General features: G+C 47.6%; 1 pseudogene; it reads right to left on the minus strand.

The window, feature by feature from the left end:
• Positions 1-3,716: 3,716 nt before the first annotated feature.
• LOC124664047 lies at positions 3,717-9,229 on the minus strand (annotated as a pseudogene).
• Positions 9,230-9,860: the final 631 nt, after the last annotated feature.

Below are 9,860 nucleotides of genomic sequence, written 5' to 3' on the forward strand. Positions count from 1 at the left end.
CTATGTTTCTTGGCAACCAAACTTTGATGTCGATTTGGTGGCCCGATGTGTTTGTCGAACTTGATGTGAGAGATTGATGCGTTGCAAACGTATCTATAATTTTTTATGCTTCATGCTTGTTTTGCACCAGTTTCTATATATTTTGTTTACACTTCGTTGCACTTTTATGCATTTTCCAGAACTAACCTATTGACAAGATGCCACAGTGCCAGTTCCCTGTTTTCTGTTGTTTTGTATTTTAGAAAAGTTGTACAAGAAATATTCTCGGAATTGGACGAAATAAAAGCCGAAGTTCCTATTTTACTGTAACAAAGACGGAGTTCGGAGGAGAGACGAAGATGTGTCAGGAGGCGGCCACGCCTGCCCTAGGCGTGGGCCACCCCTGGCCACGCCTAGGGGTGGTGTGGGCTCCTCGGGCACCCACCGACCTCGCCCTTCCGCCTATTTTATTCACCTGTTCAGGAAAAGCATAAATACCCGAGCCTCCATCCACGAAAAGTTCCGTCGCGGACGCCATCGCCAACCCTAGCTCGGGAGGATTATGAAGCTCTTCCCGGCATCCTGCCGGAGAGGGAGATCATCACCGGAGGCCTCTACATCGCCATGCCCGCGTCCGAAGTGATGCATGAGTAGTTCATCTCTGGGCTACGGGTTCATAGCAGTAGCTAGATGATTTTCTTCTCCATTTTATGCTTCATGTTTAGATCTTGTGAGCTGCCTATCATGATCAAGATCATCTTTATGTAATGCTACATGTTGTGTTTGCTGGGATCTGATCAATATTGAATACTATGGTTGAGATCGATTATATACTTGTCATATGTTATTTGTGATCTTGCATGCTCTCCGTTGCTAGTAGATGCTCTGGCCAAGTATGTGCTTGTATCTCCAAGATGGAGTATTTATGCTCAATAGTGGGTTCATGCCTCTAGTAATCTGGAAAAGTGACAATAACTTCTAAGGTTGTAGATGTGCTGTTGCTACTAGGGATAAAACAACAATACTTTGTCTAAGGATAATTTTATTGTTTACTTTACACATATTGCTTAATGCGATAATCTGTTACTTGCAACTTAATACTGAAAGGGGTGCGGACGCTAACCGGAAGGTGGATTATTAGTCATAGACGCAGTTGGATTACGATCTATGTATTATGTTGTAATATCCAAACGAATCTCATTGTAATCATCTTGTCATGTATGGTCTTTATTCTGTCAATTAAGTAGTTGTAATTTGTTTACCCAGCATGTTATTTATCTTTATAGAGAGACACCTCTAATGAACTATGGACCCCGGTCCTTTTTTTACACTAATAAAATCATGTACTGCAAACACCTGTTCTGTTACTTACTACAATCACTATTCTCTTTAATTCTACAGCAAATAAACATCTCTTTCCACACTATACAGTTAATCTTTATTTTCAGCAAAATCGGTGAGATTGAGAACCTTACTATAAGTTGGGGCAAAGTATTTTGGTTGTGTTGTGTGCAGGTTCCACGTTGTTGCTGACGTCGGTAGTGCGCCCTGCTAAAAGTAAGCTAGCAACACCTTCAGAAGTCATTTCTTTCTCCTACTGATCGATTAAACATTGGTTTCTTACCGAGGCAAAACTGCTACTGTGCTTATCATACCTTTCTCTTGGGGTTCCCAACGGTGTGCAACTGCACCCCTAGACTTTGAATTGCTATTTTGTGTTTAAATTTGTCTTTTTCTTGGGCAGATGTCTATTAGGTATGGACTATTGGAAGCACTAACGCGGGCAATTGGGCAACCCCTCCCTAAATGGAGGGAACAAGTGTCATTGTGTGTCCTTGGGGCTCAACATGCAAATACAGTTTGGCAGGGTGGAGCTGGACAGAATATTTTCCTGATGCACAACTAAGCTTGGAGCCTTTGCTACTTGTATTTTTGCCTCCCTGATGCATGTTTTGCTGCTTAACCTGATGAACTTCCTCTCGTTGAGCTCATAAATAGTAGTAAAAAAATTTCTTACCCTGATGCTGCCCAAGCAGATCCGCCCCTGTTGCTTGGTGCACCACGATGTCATCTTTGTAGTGGAACAATACGATTCCATTAACTAACCAATTAGCAGTAAGCTAAAAATGTAATAACTAGGCCCACCTTCGATCAGAGTGTGCAAAGTTTCCATGCATGGTGCTCGGTGACGCAACAACTACATCAAGGACAGATGCACATTAGTCCAATCGACGGTGTGGGTTTAAATGATGCTGCTGCACTAGTCGCGTGTTTGGTAATTTCACAAAATTGTACATGTACATCTGCTTCCCACCCTAAACTGCTGCTAGTTTCTAGAAGGTTTAGGTAACATTTTGTTAACTTTTTCTAGAAGGTTTGAAGTCCATGGCGCGAGTTACCAAGTGAAGTGTGTTGCACGTACCAGTCGGGCCCACTTTCAAACTCCAAATATTTCTTGTAGCGGTAGCAGGGTCACCTAACGTGCCGGAACCTGGGAACGCGGTTGTTGGAAAAAGATGGCACACAGCTCACTTTCGTTTGAGTAAAAAATCACAGCGACCAAATTGTTCTATTGTACAATTATGATATTTTAGCAGTACCATGTAAGATAAATGTTGTGCTGGTGGAACGAGAAAGATAAAAAAAAAGACTTTACATTGTCTTACTCTTTGCGGTCCTTTTTAATTAACTCGAATTTAGCATAAAATTGTACTAAATCTGAGTCAATTAAAAGAGTCCGAATAAAGTAGTTAAAAGAAGATTTCTTAGCACAATCTCTTTCACCACATATCTAGGATGCCTCGTTACTTAAGATAAAACTAAAAAATAAACCATTATATATCATATTTTATTGTTATATCTATATTACATGGCAATCTTATCCTTTGGGCGCACCTGCTTTCGAGTGCCAAACATTGTCTCATATTCATCTGTTTTCCCCACCAAAGGACAAGATACTTTATTTTCACCATGCAGGCCTAAAGGAAAGAAGTTTGAACATCATCTCAGAAAAAGGGAGCTCGCAGGACAAACCACTCATGTGTAGCTCGTCTTTGTTTTGAATTGGTATGTATGATTCCATTAGTAAAGTTGGGTGTCGTGGTAGCCGAGACTGGAGAATAGCTGAAGTTGACAGAAAAGTTGAAACAAAGGATGGAGCTCATGCTGGTTTCCCTTTATTAATTTTCTTGTTTAGCTGTGTAGGCTATAGAAAAGACACTGTGGTTTAATGTTTTCAGCCTTGCTAGTTCGTTTAAAACCTTGGTGCTTGCTGTGTTTTTGGTTGAACATTTGTAGCTCGTGGTTTCTACTAATGAAAATCGGGGAGAGATCCTTTTATTTTAAAAAATGATTCCATTAGTATCAGACACATTGACCAAACAGAACATTGGTCATATGTATCTTGGTCATCCTCAAGCTAGACATTCACTAAACACGGACAAGAAGAATTCCAAACGGCGTTTCCCAATTTTGAAACGGTGAAAGGCCTTGTTAGAGCATCTTCAACAGGTGCACTATATTTTGGCGCGCTATACGTTGCTTTCGCCGCGCTGTAAACGTATACGCACGTTGGGTGAAAATTTGCCCCGCCGAATGCTCTATTTTGCAGCGCGTGCTCGGGTGGTAAAGTGCTCCTCCGCTAAAGATTCAGTACAGTATGACAATTTAAGGTCCCCAGAAATGAGAATACTGGAAATGCAATATGAGTGTGCTAAGTACGCAGAGAACATATATAATCAATGATTCAAAAATGACCTGACACAGAACACCACTGTCTTTGAAAGAGGCCGGCTTAACCAAACAATGAAAGCAGAGTTGCAGCAATGCCGACGGACATCGCCGTGATCCACGCGGGAACTCGTGCAGGATCCTGCCGGAGGAACATCCCTTGCAGCAGCGGATAGCTCAGCGCCGCGACGTAGCATAGGAGGAACATCTCGCCAGACACGTCGCCCCAGCCGCCGCTGGTCACCATCTTCCAAACCCCTCCGACGAGCGCCGCATCGTTGAGCAGGCAGAGCGTGGTGGCCGGCAGGAGCACCGTCGTGCATCCGGAGAAATCGAACACGCCGTCACGGTACAGCCTGCCGCTATCGGACGCCTTGCTTGTGAGGTCAAAGTCCACCACCCGCCCGCCGGCGCCGACCAGGTCCAGGGCGACGCTGAGGCAGGCGAAGAGCTGCCCCGTGACGGCGTTGAGCGCCCAGAACCTCTGCTCGTTCCACCACGTCCTGACCGCCAGTCGACGCTTGGCCACTGACACCTCGATCAAGTGCTGCAGCAGCGACGACACGAACACGGCGGCAAACCAGTGGCCTGAAGCCTCTGGGAACGAGGTGGCGCCACGGAAGAAACAGAGCTGCGGCACCATGGCATAGCAGAGCACTGGGAAGGCGTACAGGGCCATGAAGGCGTAGTAGGCGAAGCCCATGCTCTGGGGCACGGAGACGGTGAGGGCGGAGGCGAGGGGGCAGTGCTTGGAGAGGCCCACGGCGAGCATGCCCGACATCCACCGCTTGTTCTGCACCAGCACGTCGTTGAGGTTCGTGGGCACGCTGCCGAGGAACGGCGCCGGCCTCGAGGGCGCCGGGTAGCAGTAGACGGACGTCCACCGTCGGCAGTAGAGCTGCCTGTAGCCGGTGAAGTAGTCCTCCACCACCGACTGGTACAAGAAACCAACCTGCACAGAGTCAAGTATATTATGTCACATCACCATTGATCGATGGAAACCAACCTGCATGATCGATTAAGTATGAACTGTAGTTTTCTGAACTTGCCTCCTCGCCCCATTTGGTGGCCGTCTCGTAGGCACAGGAAGCCACAAACGTTGCATCTTCTGGGAGAACATCACGTGAAATCGTGCTCCATGATCGACGCAGCGACGCTAGGTGACCATTCGAGTAGCCAAACCTTGCCTTCAGCTCGCCGACCTCCATAGACGAGAACTGATCTTGTGAGCTGGCCGGCCGGGCACCGTAGACGGCGTCTCTCCTGACGTAGAAGCCCGTGCCGGAGAGGATCGGGCCACGTAGGCCGTCCAGGCCTTTCCACCGCGTCTGCAGTCGACCATGTCAGAGTCCACCAAGATGAGCTTACATACTTCAAAAAGTTGCCAAGATGCAATGAGTGGTCGATGTATTTCCTTACCGAGAAGATTGATCTTAGCTCATTGGCATAGATGTCGCTGCCGCTGAGGTTGTGGAACATCTGAGGGAACTGCACGAAGGCGAGGTCATTGGCATGGCGGCTGCGGCGGTCGAGGTGGAAGCACATGGCCTCCAGGACGGAGCTCCGGGTGTTGCAGTACATGTCGCAGTCCAGCACCATCACATACGGCGCGTTGCTCACCAGGCTCGACACCCGGAGCTGCACCCGGAAGACGAAAAATCAACTATACATGCCAGTAGAACACACACGAATTGATGTTCTGGTCGAGATGAACAGTCAAAGAAGAGCTCACCAGGGCGTTGAGTGCGCCGGCTTTGAAGTGGTGAGGCCACGCCGGTCGCTTCTCGCGAGACACGTACACCAGCAACGGCATGGCGTCCTCGTCATCAAAGCCGCCGGAATCGCCGTTGCTGCCTCCTGGTTCATCGGCTATGATCTGACATGCTACGGATGATTGAGACCTATTGATCGGGAGTGCACCGGCCAGCAGATTCGCCTGTGTTCGAGCACTTTACCTCAACGTGAGCATCGTGATCCTGACGCGCTGCTTTTGTCCAAATTTGAGAAAGAGCTCCGTCGTTCATGGCCTCCTTCACATCCTCTTTAAATCTATCATACATATTCTGCAAAAGTTGGAGCAGAGAATTAATGTAGATAAGTAATTTTATCAACACAAAAGCAAATAAGTTAGATAGAAATTTTTTGTGCAGATCTAATTATGAAGTTCTCATCGATCAAGGCAGATTGTGAATCGAGCAGACGACTTAAGCTCCAGACAGTACGTAACTCCTCAAATTCAGCTGCTGAAACTAAGTGGTGCAGATACCAATATAGAGTACAAGTTCAGATACCAATGTAGATACCAATGAAACTCTTGTACCCACTGAAAATTGCAACATTAAACCACTGAAGCAGTTGCTAACATAGAACACAAAAGACTCGGCTCCGCTGATATACCAGCACAGTCATTTATCAATCCCAACTCCTCCCTTCCAGAGCATATATCTCCTGTTGCAATAGAGTGGCGCCAGTACAGGAAGAGTCCATCAATGGGATCTATAGCAAAGGAGAAAACACGCTTGCAGCATACTGCAGTGAATCAGGTGGGCGAGACGGCAACCAAGTCCAATCTGGTGCCAGGCGGAACCCATCTGATAATGTTCATGTTATCAGTGATAGTGCTGGTTCAGCTTACGAGCTGAAATCGTCACTCGCGTTGAGGGCTGGCACAACGCAGAAAACAACATGTTGGCGGGCATCTACTCGAAGGCGACTTCCTCAGGGATTCTCATCAGGCGCCCTGTGAGCGCCATGCTGTCGAGCTCCAGGACAGAAGATGCTTGACACGGTGGGGTTATATTGAATAGCAGGGTCATCGCCACCGGGCTGTCTTTGCGGTGACGTGGTGCAGACCATCCGTCGAACATGTGTCGGGCATCGACACAGCGCCGCTGATGGCATCGCCTTCCAGGGCTCCGTCGCTTGCTGCGGTTGCAACAAGCACGGATATGATGTCGATGGTGGCCACCTGGACCGCATGGAGAACTCGACTCAGAGGCGCCGCGGCTTGGGGTTTCCGTCGAGCACCTGGTCGGCGTCAGAGACGCAGTGTTGATGGCGTCTATAGCCAACGACGTGACTGGCGTCGGGGATGCCCGAGGACGAGCTTGGCGTTGCGGATGAGTCCGGAGTGGACATTGCGATTCCAAAGGCGAGTGTCAGTGCAACTGTGGTGGTGTCAGTGTCACGGTGGGCTGCTGATGTGGTGAGGGAGATGCGTTCCAACCCTTTCATCAATTCGAATTCGATGGTTCTGTCCAACTTCTGCTGGATCCTTTCATCTCGTCTTGAGTGGCCAACTTCTGATTGGCCATGGACTCGCGGCTAGGGGGAGAGTGTATATTGCCTCCGTTTAAAAATAGGAGTCTTAATTTTTTCTAGATATACATATAATTATAACTAAAATGTGTATGTATCTTGATAAAACTAAGATACCTATTTTTCGATGGAGGTACTACTATTTTTTTCCATTTGACAAAACTTGTCTAAGTAGTTGGCGAAACTATTTTGGAGTTCGTTGGGTTCGGTGCCATCCCGAATGAAGCCCAAGTTATACAGCTTGACACCAATGAAAGTCAGCATGAAATCGTCCTTGGTAGCTTGGTGCCATTGCTATTGGCGCTGACCCTACATCAGTGCTAGTTGCCTTGGCGCCAAGTTGATTCGGTGTCGTTTTTCATTGGCACCAACCTATATAATTTTGGCTTCATTCTCGATAGCGCATAACCCAGTGATCAGATTTCAAAATAGTTTTACCAAGGGGTCAGCGAGGAATAAGTTTCACCTAGGTATCAGATTTTTCATACGCAAGTGGCTTTGATACCATAATACTACGTGTCCACTTCGTAAATCACTCAACAACACTGGATTATACGCATATGGTACTCCATCCAATCTATAATAAGTATCTGGGTTTTAGTTTGAGTTAGCTTAAATTTGAACTAAAACCTTGAGATACAAGCTACAACAGGAGGATGAGGAATCAGAGAAAGCCCGAGTAGAGAGAAGATCTACGCAAAAAAAAAAAGTAGAGAGGAGGAAATAACAAGAGAGGAAGATGAGAGTCGTCCTTCTTTTTGTGATCCAACATATATGTAAATTTTTGCTGGCTTCCCAACCCATCGCTGCTAGCCTGCGATGACACCGGCACAATTGTAGATCCATAGGCGAGGGTTATGACATGTTAGTTGAGCCACTCATCCACCAAAGTGAGTTCGGCGCCAAGGCTAACGGTGCCGAACTCTCAAGAGTGCTTCCGAACTTCTAGGAGTTGGCATTTTTTAAAAGAAAAATTTCGCAGTCCATCGAGCAGATGAATCAAGACACATATGCACTTAGCATCATACTTTTTACATGTGAAAATTGCAAGCCAAGTATATTTTAAGATGATGCTACCAACCGCATTAGCATCCGCGAGGTTAGAAGAAATCAACAAACGAGGGCATCACGCAATAGATCAATTATTGGAAGAATAAAAGCTATATACAGTTTCCTCACATTATTAGAACAACCTCCATTTTAAAGTAATAAGTAACTTAACTTTTTATAAAAACATAAAATCTGTATCTAGAAAATGTTTAAGTCACTTTTTTTTTAAAAAAAAAGGAAGGAAATACTTGACAGATTACATAAAGATACAAGCCTACAACTAATAATTGGAAAAAATCCATTTTAAACCCTTAACTTATATAGGTTCGGCGAAATGAACCTCTATCGTTGATACAGATCACCTCACTCATGTGCCAAGACTAGTGAGACAGTGAGTGCACCGTGTACGGCATCTTTGACAGCTGAACGTGGACAACGGGAACAGGTGCAAAATGTGTCACGGTGTCTTGTTTGAATCATCTGTGACGTCGACAAATGTGTCGACACTTGTGGATCGAGTTGACTAGCCAGAAAAAGATATGGTCCGAAATGACCCGGTAATAATCTAGTAGAGAATTAACTCTAATGCAATTCTTCATGCCAATCAACTTACGCACCTTGACTCTTATCCTGTCGTCGGCAAGCTCATCGTGGTGATCGCCGCCGCCGAGCTGGTCCTCGTTGGCGGCGAAGTACTTCTCGGGACACGGGCACTGCACCCTGTACTTCCTGCAGAAGGGCACCCAGGCCCTGGCGAAGGCGTACGCCTTCCTGGCCGCGAGCAGGGTGAGCGGCGACCCGGCGTCGTCGGAGAGGTATACGGTGAGCCGGGCGCCCGGGTAGTCGAGCGCCATGGCGGAGACCACCGTGTTCATCACCTTCACCGCGGGCTCCTTGTCCGGGTCGGCCGTCACCACCATCACGTCCACGGCCGGGAGCGCCGGGCGCGAGAGCCTGCCAGGGAAGACGGCGCGGGAGACGGGGCGCAGCATGGGCGCCTGCGACAGCAACCAGAGGAAGAGCAGCACCAGGTCCGCCGCCAGCATGATGTCGTGGGCGCCGCGGTGGGCGATGGCTGCGGCGGCGAGCGCGAGGTGGAGGCCGGCGAGGAGGCGGTTGACGGCGGCGAGGGGCTGGTCCACTTCCACGGTGTGGAGCTGGAGCGGTGCCGCGTCTTGCAAAGCCGCCGCCATTTCGCGATGGATGATGATGATCGGCCGTAACCAGTAGCAGAAACGACGAACCTCGTCCAGCCCCTTCTTCATATGGCACAGCCTGTGCCCACTTCTTTTTTCCAGAAACACTGAGTCACTGACTGCTGCCTAGACTATATGCACCCACACAGCATGGAGCCCTGCTCCGGTGCTCCCCTAAACAAAGTTGAGGAGTTATAATTGATTTTTTTCCTGTATTGGGTCCACCAAAACTTATAACCACTCCATGTATATCCGTCTGTATTGATACGGTATATGTATCTCACGTAAAAAAAATGATCACGCTGACTAGTCAATGATCTCATTCGCTTAAGTACAGCCCACAAAAACGAGGTACATCCGGGCCATACGAGTCTATACAGGGATGTACGGACGATGAACCTACACTAAAATTACGATCGTCCCCCCATTTACGAACATGTATGAGAAAAATGCCTCCGTTGTTACGTTTAACGCGCCTAGAATTTTTCCAGGGGAGAAGCACCGGAGCCAAAGTGCACAACACACTGGTTGAAAAACGGCCCTTAGTCGCGGTTCGCAACGGCCATTAATCCCGGTTGCGCAACCGGG

The sequence above is a fragment of the Lolium rigidum genome, chromosome 6 (genome assembly GCF_022539505.1).
Source record: "Lolium rigidum isolate FL_2022 chromosome 6, APGP_CSIRO_Lrig_0.1, whole genome shotgun sequence".
Lineage (NCBI taxonomy): Eukaryota > Viridiplantae > Streptophyta > Magnoliopsida > Poales > Poaceae > Lolium > Lolium rigidum.